Source organism: Lissotriton helveticus, chromosome 3_1 (genome assembly GCF_964261635.1).
Source record: "Lissotriton helveticus chromosome 3_1, aLisHel1.1, whole genome shotgun sequence".
Lineage (NCBI taxonomy): Eukaryota > Metazoa > Chordata > Amphibia > Caudata > Salamandridae > Lissotriton > Lissotriton helveticus.
This window is the reverse complement of record NC_136061.1, coordinates 650,504,549-650,525,041: the sequence shown is the minus strand read 5'-3', so window position 1 is coordinate 650,525,041 and position 20,493 is coordinate 650,504,549.

Sequence of the window (20,493 nt, the reverse complement as noted above, 5' to 3'; positions counted from 1 at the left end):
GGGGGTGGTAGGGGGTTGTGAATTGGTAAGTGACCCCGCACTGCTGCCAGAGGGATTTCATATACTTTGAAATGAAGTTCGTACCCCTGTCGCTGACGACTTCCCGGGGGAAGCCCACTCGAGAAAAGATCCCCATTAAGGCTCGACCCACTACTGGGGCTGTTACAGTACGAAGGGGGACCGCCTCAGGATAGTGGGTGGTGTGGTCCACCAGGACCAGGATGAAGCGATGCCCTTGTGCTGTTCGGGGGTCCAGGGGCCCCACAATGTCTATTCCCACCCTTCCGAACGGGGTGGTCACCACGGGGAATGGTTGTAGGGGTGCCTTGAGTTTGCGGCCGCTCTTCCCGCTGGCCTGGCAGGTCGGGCAGGACCGGCAGTGGTTGGAGACGTCATTTCTCATTTTGGGCCAGAAAAAGTGAGTCACCAGGCGGTGGTAGGTTTTGTCTTGCCCCAGGTGCCCAGCCAGGGGGACATCATGGGCCAAGTTCAACAGGAAGTCTCTGAAGTGGAGGGGCACCACCAGTACTCGACCGGCCCCCAGCTCTGCGATTCTTTGCTCGCTGTACAAGAGATCATTGTCCCAATAAACCCAGTGGGCCCCGGTGGTGTCTCCTTGGCCCTGGGCGAGCGCTTGCTGTCGCAGCCCCTCGAGGGAGGGACAGGTCTTTTGCTCCTGCCGGAACTGTTCTTGGGTGGGCCCCCCTTCTTGACGCCACTGAGCCAGGTCGGGAAGTTCGTGGGACTGCGCGGACCCTTCTGGGGTTGGTTCCGGGTGGTCGGTATGGATGGAGTCTTCTTCTGGAGCGATCGGGGGAGGAGGTGCTGACCACTCGGGTTCTTCCGGTCTAGGGATGGTGCGGGTGGCCATGGACCGGGTGGTCACGCACGCCCAGTCCGGGAGACCCAACATCCCCAGATGCTCTCTTCTTTCAACAGCTGCCCACGGGGAGCTCTCGAGATCGTTCCCCAGGAGGCAGTCCACGGGGGCATCATCGCGGACAGTTACTTTTAGCATGCCGGACACTCCTCCCCATTCGAAGGGGACGCAGGCCATCCGACACAGGCTCTCCGAATTGTCTGCCGATCAGACGGGGCAAAGAACGTTTGGCAGGATTTGTTCTGGGGTCACCAGGTGACAACGGACGGCCGTCACACTGGCCCCGGTGTCACGCAGGGCTTCGGCCTTGCGCCCATTTATGCTCACCCATTGGCTGTACTTCCGAGTGTTGGCTGGCAGGGGAGTCCGCGGGACCATGTCTCTTCCCCCTAGGCAGGCCAGGGTCATGGCGGCAGGTTCCCACTCGAACTGCTCCGACTCATATGCTTCAGGGTCTTCGGAGACTTGTTCTTCTCCTAGGGCGGCGGCCGCCACCTGGCGGGGCCCGGGAGTCTGGTTCTTCGGGCAGGTCGGGTCACTGGCATAGTGGCCGACTCGCTGGCATCGGTGACACGTAACGTTGGCTCGGAACCCCGGGCGCATCGGGGGGTTTCCCCGGCCGGCTGGGGGCGGGGTGGTGTTAGCGGGAGTGGCCGGGACAGCGTCTCTGCCCCGGCCCTGTCCTCCTCCTCCTCCTCGGGGACGATGATGACCTTGGTGGGTTCTGTTCTGCTCATTTGGCCCACTCCGGGCCACTCGGGTGCTCTCCCACCGGTCAGCCTCGGTGGCGAGCTGCCGTGGTTCAGTCAATTTACTGTCGAGGAGGTGCTGCCTGAGCTCGACGAAACAGTTGTTGGAGAGGTGCTCCCACACAATGAGATTGAAGAGTTGTTCGTAGGTGGTTACGTTGCTACCCTTGATCCATCCCTCGAAGGCTCGGCTGAAATAGTTTACGCATTCCAACCAAGTTGTACCTGGGATCCGGGTGCAGTTGCGGAACCTCTGGCGGTACATTTCGGGCGTAAGCCCATATCGACTGAGGAGGGCGGCCTTCATGTGGTCATAGGACGTCATTTGATGGTCCGGAAGCTGCAGCAGGGCATCACGGCCCTCATTGACGAATCTTCCCCATAGCCCGGCTCCCCAGTCACTTCGAGCGATCCGGTGGGCCGTCATGGCGATCTCGTAGGCCTTGAACCACTGCTGTATGTCGTCGTTCCGGTGGTATTCTCGGACCACATCCTTGGGGATGTGGACCTTCTGTTCGGTAGTACCCGGGGAGCGCGGTGGCTCGGGCACCCCTAGGTTTTTGTTCAGTTTGCGTATTTCTATCTCTGCTAGTTTGCACTCGTGTTCGTATGCCAGTCTTTTTTCTTCGAGATCCCTCTGTCTCTGTTTTTCCTCTCGCTCTTCTCTGAGCCGTAAGTGTTCTAAGTTTATTTTTTGTTCCGCCAGCTTCAATTCTCCGTCTACTTTGAGCCGTGCCAATTCTAACTCGTGTAGTCTATTTTTTTCCCGCTCCTGGATCTCTTCTCGGGAGGGACCTGTTCTCCGTTCTTCCGTCAGGGTGGTGTTGATTTCCGGGGCTTCGAGGTCCCGGGGTGTGGCGGTATTCGTCTCTGTCCAGGCCTCTAGGGCGTTTTTGAAGTCTTCTTTTGTGCTTAGTCCGGTGGTAGCAATGCCTAAGTCCATGCAAAATTGTTTTAGCTCTCGGTGGCTGTATTCTTCCAGCTTTTCCATCTGGAACTTCTCTGCAGATCCGCTCTCTTTGGTCGTCATTGTGGATTAGTCGTAGGGTGAGTTACTATCTGTACGGTACGCGTAGGTTCGGATCGCGCCGCTGGCCACCAATGTTAGACGGGGACCTGGAGGGTCAGCCGAGCACAAGGGGAGAGGCCTCCGGTGAGGGCCGTCTCCATCGATCGTACAGACAAGTAACTTCCCCCCCACAGATGGACACCACACGAAGCTCAGCTTAACACCTTTTATAGGCAATTCTTTGAGTAAGGTGGTACGATACAAGGAGATCAGGACACGATGATCCTCTCAATTCTAGTCTCTATTAGGGAAAGGGGGTAGCGGGACAGTCTTGGTACCTACAGGTACTGAGGTGACGGTGGTAGCTCACAATCCTCGAGCTCGGGGTTCGGACAGGCCAGACCGCGGCAGCGCCAGCAGGTCCCGAAGAGGTCGTAGGTGGTAACGGGCCGCGGCAGCGCCAGCAGGTCCCACGAGGATGACGGTTACAACGGGCCGCGGCAGCGCCAGCAGGTCCCACGAGGATGACGGTTACAACGGGCCGCGGCAGCGCCAGCAGGTCCCACGAGGATGAAGATTGCAGAAGGCCGCGGCAGCGCCAGCAGGCAGGACGATAGTTCACGAGGCAGGGCTGCGGCAGCGCCAGCAGCCCGTCAAGGATGAGTTCTTCACGGTGTCTCTCAACTCCAGGATACAACTGCCTTCTTGTTCTGGGGCTGCCTCAGTTATAGGTCTGGCGCTCTTTGATGTCCGGACCCTCGCTCTTGGAGGTCGGGAGGTCCGGGATGAGGGAGTCCAGACACCCAGCAGGGGGGTGGAGCCAGCGCCCGGGGAGGCTGGGGGTGATCGGCACCTGGCGGGAGAGAGCCATCGACACTTCTTACTCCCATTGACCTGCCAAGTGGTCCGTTCACCTCCTGGGTGGATGGTGGTGCCGGGATGTCGGGGCCTGGCCAGGCCCGGGGTTGGGGTCGAGCTGAGGCCACGCGGCCTCGTGGCGCAGTGTCCAAGATGGCGGCTGGCCCGGGCAAGGGTGCTGACGGTGGCCCAGGCCAGGGACCCAGGGATTCCCGGGAGCAGACGTCCCATGGGGGACGGGTTGCGGGTTGCTTCTGCGGGTAGCACCTGGAGGGCCGGTACCAGGGCCCTGTCATGCGGGGAGGGAGCGAGCCCTTCATGGGGCCTGTCCAACACCAGTCCTCTTCGGGTCTGTCCGATACGGGAGAATAAACCCCCTGATAATATTCTGCGAAGCGTTCCACTATTTCCACTGGGTCAGTAACTCTCATACCACTCTGACTTTCAATCACCGGAACCACCCGACTCGCTCTCTCCTTCTTGTCCAGCCATGCAATCAATTTACCTGCCTTATCCCCAACATCATACAAACGCCCCTGCTGCTCTCTACTCATGGATCTGGCAGTGTCAGTGACCAGTGCTTTATAATCACTCTGTTTGAGACTAAGAGCATGACATTTCTCCTGAGTAACATCATGTTCCAAATCTTCTTCCAACTCGTCTATTTCGGATTCAAGTCGGATTACTTCTTCATGTTTACTCCCCTTGGCACAGGAAATCAACGACAAAGCCTGCCCACGGATAACTGTTTTGAAAGCCTCCCAAAGTGAAACAGCAGAAGACACTGACCCCAAGTTTTCAAGTAAATAGTGCTCTATAGACTTAACCAATGCTGCACGGGTCCTAGGGTTGCGGAGGTACCATGGGTTTATGGGAGCTAACCTCCCTTCTGCACCAACACCAGTATCCAGCACCATGAGTAGCGGGTAGTGATCTGAAATGCCACGAGGCAGATGTCTAACCTCCTTAACCATCATGGCCTGCGCCGCTGGCATCAGTACATAATCAAGCCTAGAGAGGCTGCCATGTGCCCCGGAGTGGAAGGTGTATTGTGTCTGCCCAGGGTGTAGCAAGCGCCAACAATCTACTAATCCCAAAGTGTCCATAAGCCTACTCAGCCAAGCCTTTGATCCTGGCAGGTCCCTAGGTGGATAACGATCTTCCCTCCCACAAACAACCGAATTAAAGTCACCACCCACTATCAGGAATCCTTCAGGGAGATTCAGAATTACTTTACCGATATCTTCAAATGTGGACGATTGCAGACCAGGTGGGACATAAACAGACATTAGAAGTATGGTCTTGCCCTCCCATCTGCCCACTATTACTGCATAAAGTCCCCTGTCATCATAAATCACCTCGTCAATTTCCAAGGAGAGGGAGGCTCTGATCATTACCCCCACCCCCGAGACCCAGAGGTGAAGCCCGAATGAGCGACAAGACGATAATCGTCTGTTCATGACTGAGCAGGAATTTTCTATAAGGTGTGTCTCTTGTAGCAGGACCACATCTGGTGACATTCTCTTGAGTAGTTGGAGAACCACTCCTCTTTTAATTCTGTCCCCGAGACCATTGACGTTCCATGACATTAGTCTCAACCCCCTATCCCCCATCCCAATAGTGACCACCACCCCATCCCAGAGAAAGACGCATCACCAGCGGACAATAAGCAAACTATACGGCACCTTGTGTAAAACCAAATCAAACCCCAACACCCAACCCCCGCCCCCCAACCAGAAAACCAAGCATCTACCCCCCTCCCTGCACCCCTGCGTCTGACCCATCAGCCACCCCAACTTGCAGTGTGCCTGTCGCCCCATTCACTAACTAGTCTACAAAAAAAAACCCCAGAGGAGGACGAGTCCCTGTCCCTCCCGCCACCTCGTAGTAGCAGCAAAACACATTTATACATACGATATGCGACCCCCAGCAGTACACTATGCAATAGTTCAGGGAACCTAGTCAATAATCCTTATTCTTGCGCCGATCCGCCGTCTTCCGTACCCCCAGAGCGGTCTGCCGGATCTCTTCTCACGGGCAGAGTGTCAAGCCAGTCACTAACCACATCTGGGCGGTCAAAGAAAAAGGCCTTGTCCTCATATTCGACCCCCAACCGTGCAGGGAAGAGCATAGCGTACTTCAAATCCATGTCTCGCATTGGCCTTTTTACTCCTTGAAAGCCCAATCGTTGTCTTTGGACAGATTGAGTGACGTCCAGGTAGAAGCTCACTGTAGTATTCTCAAACTTGACGGGTCCACCCACTCTCGAGGCCTGCAAAATAGCGTCTCTATCGCGGAAGTTGAAAATCCTAGCGATAATAGGACTTGGTGGGGCACCCGGCTTCGGCCTCCCGCCCGGGACTCTGTGCGCCCGTTCCACCGCGAAGAATTTACTCAAGCCTTTGGGGGCGAGATGATTGAGGACCAGATCTTCCACAAAAAGATCCGTTGCGGTTTCTTCCGATTTTTCAGGAATACCAATAATGCGTATGTTATTCCGCCTTGCACGACTTTCGGAATCCTCCAATCGGCGGGCGAACTGTTAGTTGGCAGTTTGCAAATTACGGACCTCCTTTTTTCAAGTCAGAAACGTCGGTAGTGAGACTGGCTGTCTTCAAATCTAGGGATTTGACCTTCTCGTTCGTTTTGTAGAGGTCCGCCCTGATTAAGGTGACATCCACAGCCACGGTATCCAACTTTAAAGCCAGAGCCTCGTATTGTTGTCCGATTGAAGTTTTCATGCCAGCAATGGCGCCCATGACGACTTGGAGGGTCAATTCCTCTGGGTCTTCAAAAGTCACATTCGCCCCTCCGGTAGTTTTAGGGATGGTACCGGGTGATCCCCTCGGCTGGGTGAATCGTTCGATACTATCCGCCTGCGTCAGACTGCCCCTGCCGGTGAACTTGGTCTTCCGCCGGTCTCCGTCTTGCTTGCCCGCCATATTGGGTTCTGTGCCCCGGAGGGCCCTGTGCGACCTGTTGTCAATATCCGCACTTCATAGCCCACTAGAATTCGAATGTTCAGGTTGAGAAAGGGTTTCTCCCGGTCCGCACCAAGTACTTGCGGTAGATACACTGCAGAGTGAAGCGCCCAGCGCAAGCCGATGATCAATCTGTCGATAACACCCTCGCTCACCAGTGAGGTCTCAAAAACGAAACCGAAAGTTGACCAGGGGCATCTATCCCACTGCAGCTAGCCGTTGTTGTTCAACTACTGCCTGGGTATTGGTGCCACTTGAGCTCCATGCCCTTCCACCCCTGTGGGCCAGAAAGTTGCAATCGGTGTAATTCAGGTTCCCAATGTCCAAATCGCTTTTGGAAAGCAGCTAGTGCCTCTGCCGGGTCTGCACTTCAATATTCCATCCGAATAACCCGTATTCGTTTCAGTATATATGTAGGAGGCAGCGAGGGTCTCGGGAGCTCTTAGCTCACGCCGCCATCTCGGATGCTCGCGAAGCTTTTCCCCATGTACCAATCTTAACTGAAGACATTAACCCTCCAACGCATCAGGTGAAATTGTGTACGTGGCAGCCCAACAGCTGTGTTAATTAAACACAGCTCATCATTACATACCCCTCTTTGCTCGCTGACTCGCAGCATGGTAAACTGTATGAATCTACTCTTAACAGTTGTCGTCTCACAAAAAGATATATGCTTTAATAATTCCAAAAATCCGATAATGTAACCAGCAATCCTCCAAACTCCCAATCTGAGATAACAGTCAAAACAATCCTGGGTGGTGCGCTGCAAACTGCTATACTTTAGAGTACAGTCCTCGTTTCTAGCGTCTCAGGTGCTCCCCATGCGTAGGCAACATACAATATAGTTGGGGCAAACTTCATATGTTAACTCAGGAATATTTCACAAATCAGCAATAAAATATACGTTTCAGTCGTACCGGTTCCCTCATGTATTTCAGTGTTCAACACAGTATTGAGCAAATACTGTGGATTAGTAACAGCGTGCATCCCAGGTGTCTACGCGTCTAGCAACAGCATTCCCCCACACATACACCCCAATACCTCAATTCATAGTCCATACAAATACAGGAGCTTTCAGCGTTTATACAATCAAGTACGCCGTCTGCTGGTTGACATCCACTTTTCCTACTGAATCCTGCGAATTCTGTAGGCCATATATCTGTTAGTCATCACTCGACATGTCTCATTGGCTGGATTTAGATGCATTCTCTTCATCGGGGAACCCCTGATCTCTGCAACTGCCTGCATGGTGTCTTGCTGTCCGCTCAGGATCAGCTCCGAGCGTGGACCCACAAGTGGCAAAGGCGGTGTCCTTATTCTCGTATACCGTTGCTCTCTCTGCCAGTTGCGAAAAGGGCCTTTCAGTTTCGGTAGCCTTGTTGTTGTGGCCATGTTCCGAGGCCCCACATTGGTGAAGGTTTCCAGCCAGTCCTCCGCCTGATGCTGATAAGGCTGGCCAGCTATTAGCACGTATTCTCAGAGATTACCCCCCACATCCCCCGATCCATGAGATAACCACTAGCGCTGGGGATACCGTGAATACACAATGGGATATAAATGCAGAATTTTGTGAATATTGCCAAGACTTGTACCAGGTCCCCCCCCCCATTGGGGGAAGACCCCTTGATGCCATTTTGAACAGGCGCACAGTTCCCACAATTTGAAAAAACAGCGCAGGACGCTCTATCTGGCACTATCACAAGGTCCGAAATCAAGGCAGCCATCAGGAGCCTCCCTCAAAACAAGGACCCATGTCTGGACGGCCTCCCGTCCGAATTCAATGCCACGTTTGCGGATACTCTGGTGCCACAACTAGAGAAACTGTGTAATGCTGCGCTGTTCTCGGGGTCATTGCCACCCACCATGAGACAGGCACTCTTAATGTCTCTCTCCAAACCAGCACGCCAGGCAATGTATCTTTCAGAGTTCCCCCCAACTATCTCTAATCACTACAGACTACAATCTATTCAGTAAAGTACTGGCTGGCTGCCTACTTCCATATTTACACAACCTAATCCAACCAGATCAATGTGGGTTTGTACCAGTGCAGTGCACTTCACTTAACATCAGCAGGTTTTACCATGTTATGACTGCAACCCCCAAGGAGAGAGCCCAAGCAGGTTGTATCACCTTGGATCTGAGACAGGCATTCGATACGCTCATATTGGACTACATATTCCCAGCACTTGAACTATTTGGCATCCCGCCGGGTTATTTAATGTGGGTCAGGCTCCTGTACAAGGACCCCACGGCAAGGGCCCGTACAGGGCGACATATCTCGGAGGAGTTCCCGGTTTGAAAAGGCACACGGCAGGGTTGCCCACTGTCTCCTCTGTTGTTTGTGCTGGCCCTGGAGCCTTAGCCCTTAGGGTATGGTTATCGGCTGTACAACCGGCCATACGTATCGGCTAAACAACACACATTATCTCCGCATACACGGATGACATCATTCTGTATGCTTAAGACCTCACCTCTCTATCACTGGCCACAGGCATTTTTTATGCTTTTGCGTTGCTTTCGGGCATCAGAATTAATGTCAGTATGTATTATGCCTTTTTTCCCGGCAAGGGGATTGCCCAGAGACGGTTCAGTTTGGCCCTCATTCTTTAAAAGTCGCAGCACATACTTTAAAATATCTGGGTATACAGATTTATCGCTCAACACCAAACCTCATTGACGTTAACCTAGGTAAGGCTATGCGCTCGCTACACTCACATGTAACCTTCTGGTCCTCCCTACTGCTATCATAGATGGGCCGAGTGGCAATTTCGAAAATGGTAGCCCTCCCCTTGCTACTGTATTTCTTAACCAATTTGCCGGTTGTGATCCCGACCCTGCTGCTTAACTATGAACATCACTCTTTCCGTTTTGATTTGGGGAAGTGGCCACCGCAGAGTAGGACTGAATAAGCTGAAACTGGACACTGATAAAGGGGACTAGGTTACAGTGGCTCTCAGATTGGCTGTCAGGGCGTAACTTACATTACATTAAATTATTCACCTGCCGATGTGGATCGCGGACGGGTTCATACTCTGATCCTACCAGAGGCTAAGATTCCGACCGATGCTCGCTGCTTTTAAGCACAGCTCTCATTTATTAGAAATAATCCACACACTACACATGTGGCTGCCTCCCTTACTCTTACACCATACCACTACTTGGGATCCTGACCCCAAATGGCCTCCTCACTAAACTGAGACTGCTCCCCTGGGTGGAAGGCGGTTTAGCTAGAGTGGGAGACCTATTTCACAACAGCACATTTATGGAACACGACAATTTTGTCTGGAGCAAAGGAGTCACGGATGCATTAGATTTACTACATGCCACACTTCTGCAATATGTAAAGAAACATTGGTCCCCCCACAGGGAGAAACCTCCCCACCATGAAATGGTCTTCATAACCTACCTGATAGTGAATGGCCGACACCTCACCAACTGGCTTTACAGAGGCATTACTAACCAAACTAGAATTTCACAGAATGTTTTAAGCAACAAATGCAACGAAGACTTGGGTACAGACATGATGTATGGGGACTGGAGCAGGTCCTTGGCATACCCTTTGAGAATCCCACGGAATGCCAAATTCAACTTCATTCAATACATGTTTTTGCAGAGGGCATATCTCACCCTGCACCAACTGCAGCATATCTTCCCAGCCACACAGCACTGCTGTCCTAGATTTAAAATATAAGATGCTAACCTGCTATGTATGTTATGTCAATGCACCGTGATTATGTCTTACTGGTTAGAATTGTTATCACTGATATCAGCTACGGTTGGTGTCCCCATTCCGCGTACTCATGCAGTATTCCTTTTGGGATTGATGCGGCTCCATAAGGCGCAGAAAGAACAACTTCGCTTTATAGACTTGCCTCTACTCCTGACTAAGCAATCCATTACGATGAGGTGGAGGTCGGCTGGTCCCCCACAGCTTCATGGCTGGCATGGGGTAGTGGTGTAATGAAGCGGGTCGGAGAGTGCTGTTATCCGCCTGGAGGAAGACCTGGGTTTGTGAACAAAAAATATCTCTTTAGACTGTGTCAGTATCCTGGAGTCGTTGAAGGCTCTGGCCCCGCTGCCATTGCATGTAGCTTGAAATTAGCACCTGTCTTATTATATACAGCATCGCCGTATGATCCCCTCCCCACTCGCCACCCCGCTCCCGCCTCCCAGCTGCTCCACCCTCGCTCCGCCCCCCGCCACTATCTACTTATGACAGATGCATTTACGCGCAGCGGGCGCGCCAAAGGTAAGCCCGTCTACGTCCATCCGCGCCTTGACCGCGCCTAGCGCAAGATCCCCTGGCCCCCGCAAAAACCACTCCACCCGCCTAACGTACGATGTCGCAACCCTCTCTGCACTTAACACCGGCCAACTCCCCGACTGCCACCAAGCCGCCCCAGGACGCACCCATGGACCCTTCACCTGCCAATCCTGCAAGTTCTGCTGCATCAGGACCCACACTGCAACCACTACCGCCAAACAGAGCCCAAACAACAACCACCTAAAGTGGATCCTGCTCAACACGCGCTCGGTCCCCAAACACGCCATTGAACTATGGAACCTACTCAACACCACATCACCGGACGTCGCCTTTCTTACAGAAACCTGGATGAATGCCTCATCAGCGCCCGACATCGCCGTAGCCATCCCGGACGGATACAAGATCATCCGAAAGGACCGCATCAACCAAACAGGAGGAGGCATCGCCATCGTCCACAAGAACACCATCCGCATCACGACCAGCTCCGACGACACCCTCACAGCCGCCGAACACCTTCACTTCCAGATACACACCGACCCCAAGACCACACTTAGAGGCACCCTCATCTACAGACCACCAGGACCCCGCACACAATTCAGCGAAGACATCACCGACTTTATCAGCCCACACGCCCTCCCCTCCGAGGACTACATTCTCCTAGGGGACCTCAACTTCCACCTGTAGAAGAACAACGACAGCAACACCACCACCCTTCTGGACAACCTCGCTAATCTCGGACTCAAACAACTGGTAAACACCCCCACCCACCACGCCGGACACACGCTGGACCCAATCGTCTCCTGCAGCAAGCACGTTTCCTTCAACCACGCCACAGGACTCCACTGGACAGATCACAGCTGCGTCCACTTCAACTTTAGAAAGACCACGACCTACCACCACCCACAACAAGTCCCCCGCAGAAACTGAAACATAATTACCACCGACCAACTCACCACATCGCTAAACCAAAACCCTCCCGCCAAATCATCGGACCCAAATCAAGCAGCTGTCAATCTCGCACAATGGATCACCCACTGCGCTGACGAATTAGCACCCCTGAAAAACCATCACAACAACAAAGGTAGCAAAAAAGCCTCCTGGTTCAATGACGACCTCAAGAACTCCAAAAAGAACTGCTGCACCCTCGAGAAAACGTGGCGAAAAAACCCAACCACAGACAACATGACCGCCCTCAATGACGCCACCCGCAAAGAACACCAGCTGATCCGATCCTCCAAGAAATTAGCATTCAAGGATCGAATCGACAACAACGCCCACAACAGCAAGGAACTCTTCAGCATCGTCAAAGAGTTTACCAATCCCAGCGCCGTCTCCAACGACATCACTCCCTCTCAAGACCTCTGCGACTCACAAGCATCATTCTTCCACAGCAACATCTTCGGCGACCAGTCCACCCCCCTTACTACCGAACTGAAGCCCCCCACCACCACCCTTTGCACCTGGAACTCGGCGGCTGACACAGTCTTGGGGAACAACGGGGGCCAGAAGTTCGCCGGGAGAACACGAGGAACCCGGTCCGAGGAGCAGTACAGTACCTCAGTCTTGGTACTGTTAAACTGCAACGAGTTAGAACTGAGCCAGTCAGCTGTGGCTGACATGCATCGATGGAAAGTCTCCAGTGGGACCGCGTTCTTCCCTTCCAGCGAAAAGACCAACTGGGTATCAATCGCATAATTAAATGCAGAGATACCAAATGATTTAATTAGTTGGACCAGAGGGCGGAGGTAAAGGTTAAAGAGTATAGGGCTGATGGCCGAGCCCTGTGGCACCCCCTGCCCCACTCTCCACACCTCCAAGCTGAAAGGTGGTAACGCCACCACCTGCTGCCGGTTGTCCAAGTAAGAGACCAACCAGTCCCTTGCACTTGCCGTGACCCCACACTCCTCCAGCCTCCTGATAAGGGTAGGATGGCTGACCGTGTCGAACGCGGACGATATGTCGAGCAGCACCAAAAAGGCTGCCCAACCACTGTCGACCCGCGACCGCAAGTTGTCAAGCACGGTCACCAGCGCGGATTCCGTCCCATGTGCTGGGCGAAAGCCAAACTGTGCCTCATCAAACCAGATGTTTTCTTCCAGGAAGCCAGACAAGGAGCGGGTCACTAACTTCTCCATGATCTTAATGGGGAAGGGAAGCAAAGAAATGGGTCGGTAATTACACAAGCAGGCGGGGTCCAAGGTGGATTTCTTAAGGAGAGGTGATACCACTGCCAGTTTCCAGCACTCCTGGACCGTTGCAGTATCAAACGACTGGAGACAGATGGAGTACAAGGGCTGGAAAAGTTTGTCCTGAAACACCTTCCAAAATTTAGGAGGGAGTGGATCAAGCGGGGAGCCAGATGACACCGTCTGTGCCAGACTACAGAAGGAGGGGATGGGAAAGCAGCTCAGCTGGGGTCGACTGGACACAACGTCCGGAGCTCCCAAGCTGAGAGCAAGACCCCTCAGCTGGGGTCGACTTGACGAGTCCTCCGGAGCTCCCAAACTGAGGGCATGACCACTCAGCTGGGGTCGACTGGACGACACATCCGGAACTCCCAAACTGAGGGCAGGGCCACTCAGCCGGGGTCGACTGGGCGGTACGTCCGGAGCTCCCAAACTGAGGGCAGGGCCACCCGGCTGGGGTCGACTGGGAGGCAAGTCCGGAGCTCCCAAACTGAGAGCAGGACCACACAGCCTTCCAAGATCTTAACGATCTTCTCCTCGAAGGCACAGGCCAGGGAGTCGCACAAGACCTGCGACGCAGGAACATTATTGACCGCGCATGAAGGATGAGTCAGGTCCCTAACGATTTTAAACAGTGCCTGCGACTTGTTGGAAGCCTGATTCAAGGTGGCTTCCAGATAGGACGCCTTAGCCACCTTAATCTGTGTCTTATATTCCTGCAGGGACTGCCTAAAGATAGCCTTCGCCGAGCCAGAATACTGCTGCCTCCACGCCCTTTCGGCGCATTTGCAGCTAAGGTTTAACTGCCGCATGGCGTCCGTATACCAGGGGCTCGCACGATTCAGCCTGCCCCTTGACCTACGGAGTGGCGCTACCTTGTCCAAAGAGTTCGAGATGGACTGACACAAGGTGGTATAGCTCTCTTCCACCGAGTCACTCAAACTGAAGTTGCCCGGTAGTAGTCTGGGCAGAGGCGAGGCTTTTAGGAGTCGAGACCAAGGTCTGCCCAACTTAGCCTGTCTAGATCCAGCCTCCACCGAGGAGTGATCCCCCAAATAGAGGGAGAAAGCAACCAGCTAGTGATCCGTCCAGTATTGACACAAGATGTCACCCACAGACACAAGTTGGGTGTCTGCGAAAACTAGGTCCAGAACGTGGCCCTTCCGATGTGTGGCTGACCGGACCAGCTGTTGCAGCTGGATGTCATTGCAGGCTTGGCACAGAGTGGAAAGCGCACTGTCCAGCGGGCCTCCCGACCACAGGTTAAAATCCCCTAAGACCACTAGCTTAGAGTGGGTGTTAGAGAGGTCGTAAATCAGGTCAATGAAGTCAGGGAGGGAAGGTACATTGCCAGGAGGACGGTAGCACAAAACGGTACTCAGACAAAATATCGAAAATAAAATATCGTAAAGACAAAATATCGAAGGTAAAAAATATTGGGAAGCAAAAATATCGGATACAAAAATATCGTAATAGGTAAGTAAGTATAAATATCGATAATAATAATATCGTATGACAAAATATCGACAATACAAAATATCGTGTAGTAATGGAAAAAATAAATAGTATAGGAAAAAATATAATAATTGTACATAAAAAATTGATAAAAAGGTCTATATTAAAAAATTACAATATATTTAATAAAAAAATATTAAAAAAAACACATATCTAGTTTTAGGAGCGGGTAATTGGGTTTATAGGGGATAAGGGTGGGGAGTGTATTAAAATGTATGTAAAAATACATAAAATAATAAAAAATATGAAAAAAAAGATAACATTTAAAATAATATTTAAATAATAATATTAATAAATAATAATAATAGATATCAAGTTTTAGGAGCGGGTTATTGGGTTTATAGGGGATAAGGGTGGGAAGTAATTTAAAAATAATTAATAAATTAATATATGTTTGTAAATTTTTTTTATTAATAATTAATTGGTAAATAATTAATATTAATTAGTTAATTAATTAATATAATTGTGTACATTATTTTATATAATAATTAATTGGTAATTAATGAATATTAATTATTTAATTACTAATTATAATTTTTGGCATAATTTTAAATAATAAATAATTGGTAATTAAATAATAATAATTAATTGGTAATTAATTTATATTAATTAGTTAATTAATTAATATAATGTACATAATTTTAAATAATAATTAATTGGTAAATAATTATTAATAATTAGTTAATTAATTAATATACATTTTTACATAATTTTAAATAATAATTAATTGGTCATTAATTAATATTAATTAGTTAATTATATTAATTAGCTTCATTTAGTTAAATATATATTTTTTACTTATTGTAAATTAATTTGGAAAAAATAATATTAATAATTAAATTTATTTATTTACAGGTAATGTGCTAATATATTTACTTTATTGTTATTGTTAATTAATAATTAATTTGTAATTACATAATAATAATTATTTTTGGGTAAAGGAGTATTGTTAGAGTTCAGGGTCAGTTTTCAGTTTTTGGGTAAAGGGGTATTTTTTGGATTCAGGGTCAGTTTTCAGTTTTTGGGTAAAGGGGTATTTTTAGGGTTCAGGGTCAGTTTTGGGTTTTTGGGTAAAGGGGTATTTTTAGGGTTCAGGGTCAGTTTTCAGTTTTTGGGTAAAGGGGTATTTTTTGGGTTCAGGGTCAGTTTTCAGTTTTTGGGTAAAGGGGTATTTTTAGGGTTCAGGGTCAGTTTTGGGTTTTTGGGTAAAGGGTTATTTTTAGGGTTCAGGGTCAGTTTTCAGTTTTTGGGTAAAGGGGTATTTTTTGGGTTCAGGGTCAGTTTTCAGTTTTTGGGTAAAGGGGTATTTTTAGGGTTCAGGGTCAGTTTTGGGTTTTTGGGTAAAGGGGTATTTTTTGGGTTCAGGGTCAGTTTTCAGTTTTTGGGTAAAGGGGTATTTTTTGGGTTCAGGGTCAGTTTTCAGTTTTTGGGTAAAGGGGTATTTTTAGGGTTCAGGGTCAGTTTTCAGTTTTTGGGTAAAGGGGTATTTTTTGGGTTCAGGGTCAGTTTTCAGTTTTTGGGTAAAGGGGTATTTTTAGGGTTCAGGGTCAGTTTTGGGTTTTTGGGTAAAGGGGTATTTTTAGGGTTCAGGGTCAGTTTTCAGTTTTTGGGTAAAGGGGTATTGTTTGGGTTCAGGGTCAGTTTTAATTTAATGTACACTGGATTTGGTATAGTAATAATTAAATTATTAGAGTCCAACATATACTCACATTTAATATACAGTGCAAAATGTCTAGTAAGATTGTTACATTATAGTAAGATAATGATACAAATTGTTCAACATGATTGTAGAAACATTATTTTTATTTATGTTTCACAAATAAAATGTTATTTCATAACAAAAATCTTTTTATTACATTTGGTTTTATAAGCATATTTTATAAACACAATGATAAGCAACTATACAGAAGCATTATTATTTTCATCCTTTTTGTACAAAAAAGAAAATTATTTATTATCTCTTTTACATATTGTAATTTCAGAAAGAAATGTAGAAATAACAAAAGTATTTTTTCCACTTCATTTCAATACATCAAATATTTATTATATAATTCACACATTTTTTACACATTTTTCAATTATTATAATTTGTGACAATGTACTTATATTTCTAGACATTGTTAACATAAATATTATTCTTTTTTTAATATGTATTTATTACATTCATTTATATATTTGTTAATCAAATCATTGTAGGATTAAAGTAAATATTTATTTACAATAATAGAAACTTAGGGCCCCATTAGGATGGCGGGCGGACTTTGCCCGCCCGCCATCCTCATGGTACTAGGGACCGGCCGCCATGAGGGCGGGGGTCCCGTTGCCAGCATTAGGATGCGCCCGCCACAGTGGCGGGCGCATCCTGTATTCCCATCATTGTGGCGGGCGGTGCACTCTGCACCGCCCGCCACAATCTGAAAAATGCTTTTTTGCATTTGCATATGCAAAGCGGCAGGCACCGAGCGGTGCCTGTCGCTTTGCATATGCAAATGTGGCGGGGTACCATAGGTACCCCCCATGTGCCCCCCGACACTGGTGGCAACCTGGGGGCCCTGCAGGGGGCCCCCGCACCAATCTCCGCCTGACTTTCCGTGGCGGCATTGCCGCCGCGGAAAGGCCTCTACATATTGCCATTGTAATATGGCTGGCGGTGTCCATTGGACACCGCCACCATATTAATCTATTACCGCCGCGGTCGCAGGGCGACCGCGGCGGTAAAGCGCCGGACGGTCTTTCCGTCCGCCATTGTCCCCTCCGCCATCCTAATCAGGCGGAGGGGAAAACGAGAGTGGTTGTCGGGCGGATTGCCTCCGCCAGGGTGGCGGTGGCCACCGCCACCCTGGCGGAGGCAATCCGCCCGATATCGTAATGGAGCCCTTAATGTTTATTTTTGCCTATTTAGTTAAGTATAGATATTATATTTTATACTTGGGACTATTTTATTGCATTTGGGTGCTTTATTTTGTAACCGGGTTAGGTCGTTTTGGGTTATTTGGAAGAAGGGCTGATCGCGGTTGGGAGACACTTCACGTCGCTTCAGGTAAGGTTTATTTTATATGTTTTATGTGTATTTTAATGATGTTTTTAGATTTCGAAAACAGATAATTATTACTTATGGTATATACACGTAGTGTTAGTTAGTTAAATCATTATATATAGAGTGAATTTTAGTCTTTTACGGTATATCTACAAGTGAAATCATCAATTTTAATATATTTGTACCTAATTACTAGCTAATTAATGTGGGTGGGAATGTCTGTTTTCTATGTTTTTGTCATAGGTGTACGCTACATCGGAAGTTCCGTTTTTTTTAAAGGAAGTGTTTGTTTGTTTAATTCAACACTGCTTTACAAACACTTCTTTACATTTTTCGGTTTTGCTGGAGCGATTCTTTCTATTTTTCCAATTTTTCGGGTTTTTTATGGTTATTCGATGGCTCTGGACAACGTGGATGTCTTAATTTTGGAACAGTTGTATTTTTACATTTTTTTGGGGTTAATTTTGCACTACCTGGATTACTTTGGTGGAGAAGGACGTTATTGGATTGACAACATGATTGGTAAGTCCTTGCTTTCTTATTTTGTGTGGGTGGGTAATGTTATTTTTATTATGGAATTGTTTTTTACTTGTTATTTAGTTTTAATGTGTGCATATATTATAATAATATCTCTATATATTGCATACATTAAATACTTTAGAAGCTCACGTTACATATTTTTGCATACTTAGGTGATACTTTTAGTGTTTTATAACATTTTGGGAATTAATTAGAGTAGTGTTTTGGCAATGATGTTTAGGTATTCTATGCCTTTTGTACTAGGGTAAAGTTTAACTTGTTCTTCCAGGTACTTGTGGATTTGTTTATTTTGCTTTGATGTTTTAGGGACAAGTTCAGTTACAGATTGGTCCATTCTAAATTCTTGGTAGCTCTGTTCTTTCTGTAGGCATTTAATGAAATGTTCTAGAGTTTGTTTGGTTCTGCCAGTTGATTGTACAAATGCATTGTGCCAACCTTCCACTGCATTGTTAGTTTTTGATTCTCCGTTAAGGGTACTTCTGTAAACGTTCCACCAGGGTATGAGGAATTTGGGATTTCGTCTGTGGCCAGATCTGTGGAGTCTGCCTACCCAGGTGTCTTCAAAGTAGTCGAGAAATGGACTTAATTTAGCTTCATTTTGTTTGTAGAAGGGGCTGTCTATAAGAATGTTGTAGTGTTCAGCTACGTCTGTTTCAGGGACATAAGCAAGTGCAATGAGTTTTTTAATTTGGAAAGCAAAAGATGAGTTTGTAGCATATTCGACACTTAGGGTAGTTTTTTGAAGGTGTCTCTATAAACACTGGTTTAAATGATAATAGCAGCCTTGAATGCAGGTATGGGGGTGGATTTTTAGGATAGTTGAGAGCATTGCTTGCTCAAAATCAAGAATGATTTTTTCAGGAGAAAAATCATTAGTTTTTTGTTTAATTATATTTATTAATTCCATATATGTGGAATTATTTTTGTTTGGTAATAGTGCATATAGCAAAGGTATGTTGCAGTTGTGGTAGAGGCCATGTATTGCGTATAATTGGAAAAATGGTTTGGGACAGATGTTAAATGTTCCATCCATCATCCAATGTTGGCTTTGCTGCAGTTTAACTAAATTCATATTGGTACCAAAAATTATAAGCCTTTTGTCATTGTTTTCGTTGTCGTAAACTATAAATGGTTGTTTATTTAAAGTTATTATTTGGTTAGCAGTTAAATTTATATCCTGATATGTTCTGGGAGATGGTGTTGTAGCAGTAGTAGCTTTTTTAGTTCGTGCTATAGTTCTTTTTAAGGAGAGGATATTTGGCATTTGAGTTGTGGCAGTTTTTGGGATTTTAGGAATGGCTTCTTTTAAAATGAAATTTGTTTGCTTTTGGGAACCTGTACTAGCTTCTTTTATATTTTCCAAAGCTGTTCTAACTTCTATTTCAGTAACATTAGGTGGCTGATTGTGTTCCCTAGTATACAGTACTGTAGCTTCTCTAGTTGTTGCTCTGCCATAGCACTTGTTAGAATAATATTTACAACATTTCCAATTAACTTTCATGCCATATTGCTTTTCTTGTGTATAAGTGTAACCCATGTAGCATAGTAATAGTTTTCCTTTCTGGCTGGTCACAAATTCGGCTCCTTCGGTCATTTTGTACTTTGTATATCTATAAAATATATATATAATAGTTAATGTCAAATTAAATGTGATAAATAATGTATGTTAGTGATAAGTAGGAATGTTTATACTTACGTGTTTTAGAATTTACAGCAAAATTAGGAGTTGCTTGCTTCTTTTGTTGGGGATATTTGTTTGTGATGTTGTTGTAGCTGTTATGAAAAACATGAAAGTAGTATATTATTAATTAATGTTTCGGTACATTTGCAATGTTAGAGCTCATTTCTACTACAAAAGTGTATCTTCATGATTCACATTGTGAAGATACTTACATATTTTTTTAGGTTGGTCTTTGCCAGTATAGTTGTTTCTTCAGCTTCTGGAGAGTAGTTTGTAGTGTTATCTTAAATAAAAAAGGAACATATGTGTTAGAATAATCACCATGTTGGTATGTTTTTTAATAGATTATCTGGTAATTATGTTCATTAATATACTTACTTTGTGGTTAGTATCTTTATTATTCAGAATGTGGAGTTCTGTATTATGTCTGTATATCTATTCGTTGTGTTTGCTCTGTAAATAAACAATATATAATAGAAAATAATTAGAACAGTTCTAAATGTTTGTATTGTTTTTCCACATTTATTTCAGTTGCATAATACTTACTTAGTAAAATGTATTGGAGAAATAGTACTGATGTCCTTAGTTCATTAGTAGTGCAGTTTTCAGTAGTAGAATCTACAGAAAAAAAGAAATATATGGGGCAAAAGTCATTATTTCTGTGTGTTTAGATTTATGTGCACATAATGAAACAATGTGAAATTACTTACATAGTTATTAGAATCTGTATTCCTATGCTTTGTTCACAGTTATTTTGAGTAGAATATTCAGTAGTCGTTGTATCTAAAAAAAT